This window comes from Fukomys damarensis, unplaced genomic scaffold (assembly GCF_012274545.1).
Source record: "Fukomys damarensis isolate Sample0158 unplaced genomic scaffold, DMR_v1.0_HiC HiC_scaffold_19, whole genome shotgun sequence".
In the NCBI taxonomy this organism is placed as follows: domain Eukaryota; kingdom Metazoa; phylum Chordata; class Mammalia; order Rodentia; family Bathyergidae; genus Fukomys; species Fukomys damarensis.
The window spans coordinates 39,126,398-39,126,633 of record NW_022900931.1 but is presented as its reverse complement, the minus strand read 5'-3'; positions in this window follow the sequence as shown (position 1 = coordinate 39,126,633).

The window sequence follows — 236 nt, the reverse complement described above, 5'->3', positions numbered from 1 at the left end:
CGGCCCGCCTCGCCCACGCTCTCGTCCGCCTGCGCCGCCACCATGTCCCCGGCCTCCTCCAGATCTAGCAGGTGACTGACCGAGAAGTTCTTTTTGGCCTGCAGGGTGTCGAGGTTGCCCGGGCTGTCCAAGCGGCCGCCCAGCGCCGGCTGCCGCTCCAGAACGTGCCCGTAGCTGGAGGTCATGGTCCCCCCTCGATCCCACCCACCCCCCCCTTCCCGCTCGACAACACCAAC